This window comes from Bufo bufo, unplaced genomic scaffold (genome assembly GCF_905171765.1).
Source record: "Bufo bufo unplaced genomic scaffold, aBufBuf1.1, whole genome shotgun sequence".
NCBI classification, from domain to species: domain Eukaryota; kingdom Metazoa; phylum Chordata; class Amphibia; order Anura; family Bufonidae; genus Bufo; species Bufo bufo.
Window position 1 is genome coordinate 1 of NW_024400474.1, and position 10,955 is coordinate 10,955.

At 48.0% G+C, this 10,955-nt stretch overlaps 7 pseudogenes; all 7 read left to right on the top strand.

Moving 5' to 3' along the window:
• The first annotated feature begins 1,291 nt into the window (after window positions 1–1,291).
• LOC120984284 lies at window positions 1,292–1,514 on the top strand (annotated as a pseudogene).
• Window positions 1,515–2,860: 1,346 nt separating this feature from the next.
• Window positions 2,861–3,070, top strand: LOC120984286 (annotated as a pseudogene).
• Window positions 3,071–4,408: 1,338 nt separating this feature from the next.
• On the top strand, window positions 4,409–4,618 carry LOC120984287 (annotated as a pseudogene).
• Window positions 4,619–5,945: 1,327 nt separating this feature from the next.
• On the top strand, window positions 5,946–6,168 carry LOC120984295 (annotated as a pseudogene).
• A 1,338-nt stretch (window positions 6,169–7,506) lies between these two features.
• Window positions 7,507–7,716, top strand: LOC120984288 (annotated as a pseudogene).
• Window positions 7,717–9,054: 1,338 nt separating this feature from the next.
• On the top strand, window positions 9,055–9,264 carry LOC120984289 (annotated as a pseudogene).
• Window positions 9,265–10,603: 1,339 nt separating this feature from the next.
• On the top strand, window positions 10,604–10,813 carry LOC120984291 (annotated as a pseudogene).
• The last annotated feature ends 142 nt before the right edge of the window (window positions 10,814–10,955 follow it).

The window sequence follows — 10,955 nt, forward strand, 5'->3', positions numbered from 1 at the left end:
TACTTTTGTAGCAAGTTGGCTGGATGTAACCATTTAGCTTTTCCAGTGCTGTAATAATAAATGAGTAAAGTTTGCCTGTGTCTCCCTCTTGTGGATCCTTTGAACTGGATTACTTGGAGGTTAACAAGTAGTCCAGCACTTCCTATGTATCAGCACCTGCCTTGTCTGGACAATGGACGGAACACTGCACGTGTCACAAGAGCCTTGTCAGGTCAAGAGGTCAAAGAGGTCAAGTAAGGTCAGGTCATTGGATGACATCACAAGGGCCCTGATGGAACACTCAACAATGGGGCCGTGACATCACAATCAACAATGCATACTTCCTTTTTTTTTTCTCACTACTACTTCTCCATTCACTCCTATACGTTTTTCTGCTTGGCGTGCTATGGCACCAGGAATTGCGTGCGAAGAAAAGGCGTGTGCAAAAGTGGCGGAGCTATGCAGATGGTGAACACAAAGAGGAGCATAATGCTGGTGACTTCTGAGCGTAGGACGCACGTTTTCCCTGGTTTGTGAGAGAGGAGAAGGAAGCCTCCCGGACTGTGTCTGGGGCTGGGGCCCGTAGGCTGTTGCCTTGAGAAGTGCTTTGCAATGGCGATAAGCGGCCCCGTTGTCGAGGCCCCTTTTGACTAAGATCAAGTGTAGTATCTGTTCTTAATGGGTCGGATAGACCTTGTCTTGGTGCCTGGGAAGCCGTGACTTGGTAGACGGTCTCAGTGGGAACTGGGGCTGGATCTCTTGCCTAGTGCTTGGGTGAAGGCCTCAGTTGTGAGCTGGGACTGAATCCCTTGCTTGGTGGACTGGCGCCTGGGCAACCAGAGGCGATCACCCCTAGCCACTGCACCTTGGTGCAGGGGGCATTATTTACTGATATTCTCAGATTTGCACATTTTGCCATGGGACCCCAGTTTTGCAGATTTCGGGGGACCTGTGCAAAGAAAACTTCGATCAATATAAATTCAAAATTCTGTTCTTATACTGTATGCGGCAGACATGTTCCTGCAGTATTACCTGGATGAGCAGGGAGATCGGGTGTACACCATGAAGAAAGTGGCTCCCAGTGGACAGCTGACCTCTTCAGCCCATCCAGCCCGCTTCTCTCCCGATGACAAGTATTCCCGATATCGCTTCTCCATCAACAAGAGATTTGGTCTCCTGCTCACCCAGCAGCCCCGGACGCTTTTATGAGGCGGGCCGTGCGGAGGAACGACAGCTGGACTTGGAATCTCTCAGCTCCTTCTTACCACATTCACTCTTGTTGGACATTTGTCACTTTATCACTTAACATGGGAGGTGTTTTCTGAGTTTTCTATCAAATAAAGAAAAATAAATAAATCTGTTCTTATCAGTTTAATATCTGATACGTCCCCTATCTGGGGACCATATATTAAATGGATTTTTTCAACAGGGAGTTGGAAAAAGACTGATGGGTTAGTTAATTGGCTTATCACCTGAATGAAGTGTTTGGACCTCCACGCACCTTGCTTTTGCTTTGGGACAGTTGTGCACACTTGGGATGCTGAGTTGTTCCTGTGAATTGACCATTTAGTACTTTTGTAGCAAGTTGGCTGGATGTAACCATTTAGCTTTTCCAGTGCTGTAATAATAAATGAGTAAAGTTTGCCTGTGTCTCCCTCTTGTGGATCCTTTGAACTGGATTACTTGGAGGTTAACAAGTAGTCCAGCACTTCCTATGTATCAGCACCTGCCTTGTCTGGACAATGGACGGAACACTGCACGTGTCACAAGAGCCTTGTCAGGTCAAGAGGTCAAAGAGGTCAAGTAAGGTCAGGTCATTGGATGACATCACAAGGGCCCTGATGGAACACTCAACAATGGGGCCGTGACATCACAATCAACAATGCATACTTCCTTTTTTTTTCTCACTACTACTTCTCCATTCACTCCTATACGTTTTTCTGCTTGGCGTGCTATGGCACCAGGAATTGCGTGCGAAGAAAAGGCGTGTGCAAAAGTGGCGGGTGGGGTGGAGCTATGCAGATGGCGAACACAAAGAGGCGCATAATGCTGGTGACTTCTGAGCGTAGGACGCACGTTTTCCCTGGTTTGTGAGAGAGGAGAAGGAAGCCTCCCAGACTGTGTCTGGGGCTGGGGCCCGTAGGCTGTTGCCTTGAGAAGTGCTTTGCAATGGCGATAAGCGGCCCCGTTGTCGAGGCCCCTTTTGACTAAGATCAAGTGTAGTATCTGTTCTTAATGGGTCGGATAGACCTTGTCTTGGCGCCTGGGAAGCCGTGGCTTGGTAGACGGTCTCAGTGGGAACTGGGGCTGGATCTCTTGCCTAGTGCTTGGGTGAAGGCCTCAGTTGTGAGCTGGGACTGAATCCCTTGCTTGGTGGACTAGCGCCTGGGCAACCAGAGGCGATCACCCCTAGCCACTGCACCTCGGTGCAGGGGGCATTATTTACTGATATTCTCAGATTTGCACATTTTGCCATGGGACCCCAGTTTTGCAGATTTCGGGGGACCTGTGCAAAGAAAACTTCGATCAATATAAATTCAAAATTCTGTTCTTATACTGTATGCGGCAGACATGTTCCTGCAGTATTACCTGGATGAGCAGGGAGATCGGGTGTACACCATGAAGAAAGTGGCTCCCAGTGGACAGCTGACCTCTTCAGCCCATCCAGCCCGCTTCTCTCCCGATGACAAGTATTCCCGACATCGCTTCTCCATCAACAAGAGATTTGGTCTCCTGCTCACCCAGCAGCCCCGGACGCTTTTATCAGGCGGGCCGTGCGGAGGAACGACAGCTGGACTTGGAATCTCTCAGCTCCTTCTTACCACATTCACTCTTGTTGGACATTTGTCACTTTATCACTTAACATGGGAGGTGTTTTCTGAGTTTTCCATCAAATAAAGAAAAATAAATAAATCTGTTCTTATCAGTTTAATATCTGATACGTCCCCTATCTGGGGACCATATATTAAATGGATTTTTTCAACAGGGAGTTGGAAAAAGACTGATGGGTTAGTTAATTGGCTTATCACCTGAATGAAGTGTTTGGACCTCCACGCACCTTGCTTTTGCTTTGGGACAGTTGTGCACACTTGGGATGCTGAGTTGTTCCTGTGAATTGACCATTTAGTACTTTTGTAGCAAGTTGGCTGGATGTAACCATTTAGCTTTTCCAGTGCTGTAATAATAAATGAGTAAAGTTTGCCTGTGTCTCCCTCTTGTGGATCCTTTGAACTGGATTACTTGGAGGTTAACAAGTAGTCCAGCACTTCCTATGTATCAGCACCTGCCTTGTCTGGACAATGGACGGAACACTGCACGTGTCACAAGAGCCTTGTCAGGTCAAGAGGTCAAAGAGGTCAAGTAAGGTCAGGTCATTGGATGACATCACAAGGGCCCTGATGGAACACTCAACAATGGGGCCGTGACATCACAATCAACAATGCATACTTCCTTTTTTTTTCTCACTACTACTTCTCCATTCACTCCTATACGTTTTTCTGCTTGGCGTGCTATGGCACCAGGAATTGCATGCGAAGAAAAGGCGTGTGCAAAAGTGGCGGAGCTATGCAGATGGTGAACACAAAGAGGAGCATAATGCTGGTGACTTCTGAGCGTAGGACGCACGTTTTCCCTGGTTTGTGAGAGAGGAGAAGGAAGCCTCCCAGACTGTGTCTGGGGCTGGGGCCCGTAGGCTGTTGCCTTGAGAAGTGCTTTGCAATGGCGATAAGCGGCCCCGTTGTCGAGGCCCCTTTTGACTAAGATCAAGTGTAGTATCTGTTCTTAATGGGTCGGATAGACCTTGTCTTGGCGCCTGGGAAGCCGTGGCTTGGTAGACGGTCTCAGTGGGAACTGGGGCTGGATCTCTTGCCTAGTGCTTGGGTGAAGGCCTCAGTTGTGAGCTGGGACTGAATCCCTTGCTTGGTGGACTAGCGCCTGGGCAACCAGAGGCGATCACCCCTAGCCACTGCACCTCGGTGCAGGGGGCATTATTTACTGATATTCTCAGATTTGCACATTTTGCCATGGGACCCCAGTTTTGCAGATTTCGGGGGACCTGTGCAAAGAAAACTTCGATCAATATAAATTCAAAATTCTGTTCTTATACTGTATGCGGCAGACATGTTCCTGCAGTATTACCTGGATGAGCAGGGAGATCGGGTGTACACCATGAAGAAAGTGGCTCCCAGTGGACAGCTGACCTCTTCAGCCCATCCAGCCCGCTTCTCTCCCGATGACAAGTATTCCCGACATCGCTTCTCCATCAACAAGAGATTTGGTCTCCTGCTCACCCAGCAGCCCCGGACGCTTTTATCAGGCGGGCCGTGCGGAGGAACGACAGCTGGACTTGGAATCTCTCAGCTCCTTCTTACCACATTCACTCTTGTTGGACATTTGTCACTTTATCACTTAACATGGGAGGTGTTTTCTGAGTTTTCCATCAAATAAAGAAAAATAAATAAATCTGTTCTTATCAGTTTAATATCTGATACGTCCCCTATCTGGGGACCATATATTAAATGGATTTTTTCAACAGGGAGTTGGAAAAAGACTGATGGGTTAGTTAATTGGCTTATCACCTGAATGAAGTGTTTGGACCTCCACGCACCTTGCTTTTGCTTTGGGACAGTTGTGCACACTTGGGATGCTGAGTTGTTCCTGTGAATTGACCATTTAGTACTTTTGTAGCAAGTTGGCTGGATGTAACCATTTAGCTTTTCCAGTGCTGTAATAATAAATGAGTAAAGTTTGCCTGTGTCTCCCTCTTGTGGATCCTTTGAACTGGATTACTTGGAGGTTAACAAGTAGTCCAGCACTTCCTATGTATCAGCACCTGCCTTGTCTGGACAATGGACGGAACACTGCACGTGTCACAAGAGCCTTGTCAGGTCAAGAGGTCAAAGAGGTCAAGTAAGGTCAGGTCATTGGATGACATCACAAGGGCCCTGATGGAACACTCAACAATGGGGCCGTGACATCACAATCAACAATGCATACTTCCTTTTTTTTTCTCACTACTACTTCTCCATTCACTCCTATACGTTTTTCTGCTTGGCGTGCTATGGCACCAGGAATTGCGTGCGAAGAAAAGGCGTGTGCAAAAGTGGCGGAGCTATGCAGATGGTGAACACAAAGAGGAGCATAATGCTGGTGACTTCTGAGCGTAGGACGCACGTTTTCCCTGGTTTGTGAGAGAGGAGAAGGAAGCCTCCCGGACTGTGTCTGGGGCTGGGGCCCGTAGGCTGTTGCCTTGAGAAGTGCTTTGCAATGGCGATAAGCGGCCCCGTTGTCGAGGCCCCTTTTGACTAAGATCAAGTGTAGTATCTGTTCTTAATGGGTCGGATAGACCTTGTCTTGGCGCCTGGGAAGCCGTGGCTTGGTAGACGGTCTCAGTGGGAACTGGGGCTGGATCTCTTGCCTAGTGCTTGGGTGAAGGCCTCAGTTGTGAGCTGGGACTGAATCCCTTGCTTGGTGGACTGGCGCCTGGGCAACCAGAGGCGATCACCCCTAGCCACTGCACCTTCGGTGCAGGGGGCTTTATTTACTGATATTCTCAGATTTGCACATTTTGCCATGGGACCCCTGTTTTGCAGATTTTGGGGGACTTGTGCAAAGAAAACTTCGATCAATATAAATTCAAAAATCTGTTCTTATACTGTACGCGGCAGACATGTTCCTGCAGTATTACCTGGATGAGCAGGGAGATCGGGTGTACACCATGAAGAAAGTGGCTCCCAGTGGACAGCTGACCTCTTCAGCCCATCCAGCCCGCTTCTCTCCCGATGACAAGTATTCCCGACATCGCTTCTCCATCAACAAGAGATTTGGTCTCCTGCTCACCCAGCAGCCCCGGACGCTTTTATCAGGCGGGCCGTGCGGAGGAACGACAGCTGGACTTGGAATCTCTCAGCTCCTTCTTACCACATTCACTCTTGTTGGACATTTGTCACTTTATCACTTAACATGGGAGGTGTTTTCTGAGTTTTCTATCAAATAAAGAAAAATAAATAAATCTGTTCTTATCAGTTTAATATCTGATACGTCCCCTATCTGGGGACCATATATTAAATGGATTTTTTCAACAGGGAGTTGGAAAAAGACTGATGGGTTAGTTAATTGGCTTATCACCTGAATGAAGTGTTTGGACCTCCACGCACCTTGCTTTTGCTTTGGGACAGTTGTGCACACTTGGGATGCTGAGTTGTTCCTGTGAATTGACCATTTAGTACTTTTGTAGCAAGTTGGCTGGATGTAACCATTTAGCTTTTCCAGTGCTGTAATAATAAATGAGTAAAGTTTGCCTGTGTCTCCCTCTTGTGGATCCTTTGAACTGGATTACTTGGAGGTTAACAAGTAGTCCAGCACTTCCTATGTATCAGCACCTGCCTTGTCTGGACAATGGACGGAACACTGCACGTGTCACAAGAGCCTTGTCAGGTCAAGAGGTCAAAGAGGTCAAGTAAGGTCAGGTCATTGGATGACATCACAAGGGCCCTGATGGAACACTCAACAATGGGGCCGTGACATCACAATCAACAATGCATACTTCCTTTTTTTTTCTCACTACTACTTCTCCATTCACTCCTATACGTTTTTCTGCTTGGCGTGCTATGGCACCAGGAATTGCGTGCGAAGAAAAGGCGTGTGCAAAAGTGGCGGAGCTATGCAGATGGTGAACACAAAGAGGAGCATAATGCTGGTGACTTCTGAGCGTAGGACGCACGTTTTCCCTGGTTTGTGAGAGAGGAGAAGGAAGCCTCCCGGACTGTGTCTGGGGCTGGGGCCCGTAGGCTGTTGCCTTGAGAAGTGCTTTGCAATGGCGATAAGCGGCCCCGTTGTCGAGGCCCCTTTTGACTAAGATCAAGTGTAGTATCTGTTCTTAATGGGTCGGATAGACCTTGTCTTGGCGCCTGGGAAGCCGTGGCTTGGTAGACGGTCTCAGTGGGAACTGGGGCTGGATCTCTTGCCTAGTGCTTGGGTGAAGGCCTCAGTTGTGAGCTGGGACTGAATCCCTTGCTTGGTGGACTGGCGCCTGGGCAACCAGAGGCGATCACCCCTAGCCACTGCACCTTCGGTGCAGGGGGCTTTATTTACTGATATTCTCAGATTTGCACATTTTGCCATGGGACCCCCGTTTTGCAGATTTCGGGGGACCTGTGCAAAGAAAACTTCGATCAATATAAATTCAAAATTCTGTTCTTATACTGTACGCGGCAGACATGTTCCTGCAGTATTACCTGGATGAGCAGGGAGATCGGGTGTACACTATGAAGAAAGTGGCTCCCAGTGGACAGCTGACCTCTTCAGCCCATCCAGCCCGCTTCTCTCCCGATGACAAGTATTCCCGACATCGCTTCTCCATCAACAAGAGATTTGGTCTCCTGCTCACCCAGCAGCCCCGGACGCTTTTATCAGGCGGGCCGTGCGGAGGAACGACAGCTGGACTTGGAATCTCTCAGCTCCTTCTTACCACATTCACTCTTGTTGGACATTTGTCACTTTATCACTTAACATGGGAGGTGTTTTCTGAGTTTTCCATCAAATAAAGAAAAATAAATAAATCTGTTCTTATCAGTTTAATATCTGATACGTCCCCTATCTGGGGACCATATATTAAATGGATTTTTTCAACAGGGAGTTGGAAAAAGACTGATGGGTTAGTTAATTGGCTTATCACCTGAATGAAGTGTTTGGACCTCCACGCACCTTGCTTTTGCTTTGGGACAGTTGTGCACACTTGGGATGCTGAGTTGTTCCTGTGAATTGACCATTTAGTACTTTTGTAGCAAGTTGGCTGGATGTAACCATTTAGCTTTTCCAGTGCTGTAATAATAAATGAGTAAAGTTTGCCTGTGTCTCCCTCTTGTGGATCCTTTGAACTGGATTACTTGGAGGTTAACAAGTAGTCCAGCACTTCCTATGTATCAGCACCTGCCTTGTCTGGACAATGGACGGAACACTGCACGTGTCACAAGAGCCTTGTCAGGTCAAGAGGTCAAAGAGGTCAAGTAAGGTCAGGTCATTGGATGACATCACAAGGGCCCTGATGGAACACTCAACAATGGGGCCGTGACATCACAATCAACAATGCATACTTCCTTTTTTTTTCTCACTACTACTTCTCCATTCACTCCTATACGTTTTTCTGCTTGGCGTGCTATGGCACCAGGAATTGCGTGCGAAGAAAAGGCGTGTGCAAAAGTGGCGGAGCTATGCAGATGGTGAACACAAAGAGGAGCATAATGCTGGTGACTTCTGAGCGTAGGACGCACGTTTTCCCTGGTTTGTGAGAGAGGAGAAGGAAGCCTCCCGGACTGGGGCTGGGGCTGGGGCCCGTAGGCTGTTGCCTTGAGAAGTGCTTTGCAATGGCGATAAGCGGCCCCGTTGTCGAGGCCCCTTTTGACTAAGATCAAGTGTAGTATCTGTTCTTAATGGGTCGGATAGACCTTGTCTTGGCGCCTGGGAAGCCGTGGCTTGGTAGACGGTCTCAGTGGGAACTGGGGCTGGATCTCTTGCCTAGTGCTTGGGTGAAGGCCTCAGTTGTGAGCTGGGACTGAATCCCTTGCTTGGTGGACTGGCGCCTGGGCAACCAGAGGCGATCACCCCTAGCCACTGCACCTCGATGCAGGGGGCTTTATTTACTGATATTCTCAGATTTGCACATTTTGCCATGGGACCCCAGTTTTGCAGATTTCGGGGGACCTGTGCAAAGAAAACTTCGATCAATATAAATTCAAAATTCTGTTCTTATACTGTATGCGGCAGACATGTTCCTGCAGTATTACCTGCATGAGCAGGGAGATCGGGTGTACACCATGAAGAAAGTGGCTCCCAGTGGACAGCTGACCTCTTCAGCCCATCCAGCCCGCTTCTCTCCCGATGACAAGTATTCCCGACATCGCTTCTCCATCAACAAGAGATTTGGTCTCCTGCTCACCCAGCAGCCCCGGACGCTTTTATCAGGCGGGCCGTGCGGAGGAACGACAGCTGGACTTGGAATCTCTCAGCTCCTTCTTACCACATTCACTCTTGTTGGACATTTGTCACTTTATCACTTAACATGGGAGGTGTTTTCTGAGTTTTCCATCAAATAAAGAAAAATAAATAAATCTGTTCTTATCAGTTTAATATCTGATACGTCCCCTATCTGGGGACCATATATTAAATGGATTTTTTCAACAGGGAGTTGGAAAAAGACTGATGGGTTAGTTAATTGGCTTATCACCTGAATGAAGTGTTTGGACCTCCACGCACCTTGCTTTTGCTTTGGGACAGTTGTGCACACTTGGGATGCTGAGTTGTTCCTGTGAATTGACCATTTAGTACTTTTGTAGCAAGTTGGCTGGATGTAACCATTTAGCTTTTCCAGTGCTGTAATAATAAATGAGTAAAGTTTGCCTGTGTCTCCCTCTTGTGGATCCTTTGAACTGGATTACTTGGAGGTTAACAAGTAGTCCAGCACTTCCTATGTATCAGCACCTGCCTTGTCTGGACAATGGACGGAACACTGCACGTGTCACAAGAGCCTTGTCAGGTCAAGAGGTCAAAGAGGTCAAGTAAGGTCAGGTCATTGGATGACATCACAAGGGCCCTGATGGAACACTCAACAATGGGGCCGTGACATCACAATCAACAATGCATACTTCCTTTTTTTTTCTCACTACTACTTCTCCATTCACTCCTATACGTTTTTCTGCTTGGCGTGCTATGGCACCAGGAATTGCGTGCGAAGAAAAGGCGTGTGCAAAAGTGGCGGAGCTATGCAGATGGTGAACACAAAGAGGAGCATAATGCTGGTGACTTCTGAGCGTAGGACGCACGTTTTCCCTGGTTTGTGAGAGAGGAGAAGGAAGCCTCCCGGACTGTGTCTGGGGCTGGGGCCCGTAGGCTGTTGCCTTGAGAAGTGCTTTGCAATGGCGATAAGCGGCCCCGTTGTCGAGGCCCCTTTTGACTAAGATCAAGTGTAGTATCTGTTCTTAATGGGTCGGATAGACCTTGTCTTGGCGCCTGGGAAGCCGTGGCTTGGTAGACGGTCTCAGTGGGAACTGGGGCTGGATCTCTTGCCTAGTGCTTGGGTGAAGGCCTCAGTTGTGAGCTGGGACTGAATCCCTTGCTTGGTGGACTGGCGCCTGGGCAACCAGAGGCGATCACCCCTAGCCACTGCACCTTCGGTGCAGGGGGCTTTATTTACTGATATTCTCAGATTTGCACATTTTGCCATGGGACCCCAGTTTTGCAGATTTCGGGGGACCTGTGCAAAGAAAACTTCGATCAATATAAATTCAAAATTCTGTTCTTATACTGTATGCGGCAGACATGTTCCTGCAGTATTACCTGGATGAGCAGGGAGATCGGGTGTACACCATGAAGAAAGTGGCTCCCAGTGGACAGCTGACCTCTTCAGCCCATCCAGCCCGCTTCTCTCCCGATGACAAGTATTCCCGACATCGCTTCTCCATCAACAAGAGATTTGGTCTCCTGCTCACCCAGCAGCCCCGGACGCTTTTATCAGGCGGGCCGTGCGGAGGAACGACAGCTGGACTTGGAATCTCTCAGCTCCTTCTTACCACATTCACTCTTGTTGGACATTTGTCACTTTATCACTTAACATGGGAGGTGTTTTCTGAGTTTTCCATCAAATAAAGAAAAATAAATAAATCTGTTCTTATCAGTTTAATATCTGATACGTCCCCTATCTGGGGACCATATATTAAATGGATTTTTTCAACAGGGAGTTGGAAAAAGACTGATGGGTTAGTTAATTGGCTTATCACCTGAATGAAGTGTTTGGACCTCCACGCACCTTGCTTTTGCTTTGGGACAGTTGTGCACACTTGGGATGCTGAGTTGTTCCTGTGAATTGACCATTTAGTACTTTTGTAGCAAGTTGGCTGGATGTAACCATTTAGCTTTTCCAGTGCTGTAATAATAAATGAGTAAAGTTTGCCTGTGTCTCCCTCTTGTGGATCCTTTGAACT